Below are 732 nucleotides of genomic sequence, written 5' to 3' on the forward strand. Positions count from 1 at the left end.
TGCTACCAGTAGTGTTATGCAGGTTTAAAAAAGATAAAAGTGAAGACTTGATAATCAAAATAATGCTAGTCAAAATATCTGTTCTTCATTTTATCATATTAACATTGAATCAGCAAGTGCAGGAGGAGTGTGACATTACAATCCTTGTATGATTTCTGGGTTCCTCTGTCCCATGTGGCATGTACTTGACTCTTGGGAGTTGGCTTTTGACTCCCATGAAAGAGAAGGACATAAGCCTTGCATTTTCAATGTGATGCTGAAGATACTTTTGAATTCATAAAATGTTTTGGGTTGGAAGGGATCTTTAGAGGCCATCTAGTCCAAAGCCCCTGCAGTGAGCAGGGACACTGCTAACTAGATCAGGTTGCTCACAGCCCCATCAACCTGGTCTTGGTCGCTCCCGACTGCGCATGCTCAGTGATTTGAGTCGGTGGTCTTCAGGGGCCTTTTACTTCATCTACTCCTCTTCATCACCTTGTCCTTTTGGTGAAGTCCAGCTTCTACCCCCCTTATTCCACTGTCAGAACAACACAGCTGGTACCAGCCGGCTCCTCATCCTTGCCTATCCTCATACCGACCTTGCCTATCGACAAAGTGCCAGACGTTTTGTTCTCCTACACGCCTTCCAAGGCCTGTAACAAAGATGGGCCATTTGCTACTAATCTCTCCTCTTCCACATTCCCCACAGTGTTAGTTTCTTATCTATAGTTTACTCCATATGATTAGTAAATT

This window comes from Egretta garzetta, unplaced genomic scaffold, assembly GCF_000687185.1.
Source record: "Egretta garzetta isolate BGI_Z169 unplaced genomic scaffold, ASM68718v1 scaffold1030, whole genome shotgun sequence".
NCBI classification, from domain to species: domain Eukaryota; kingdom Metazoa; phylum Chordata; class Aves; order Pelecaniformes; family Ardeidae; genus Egretta; species Egretta garzetta.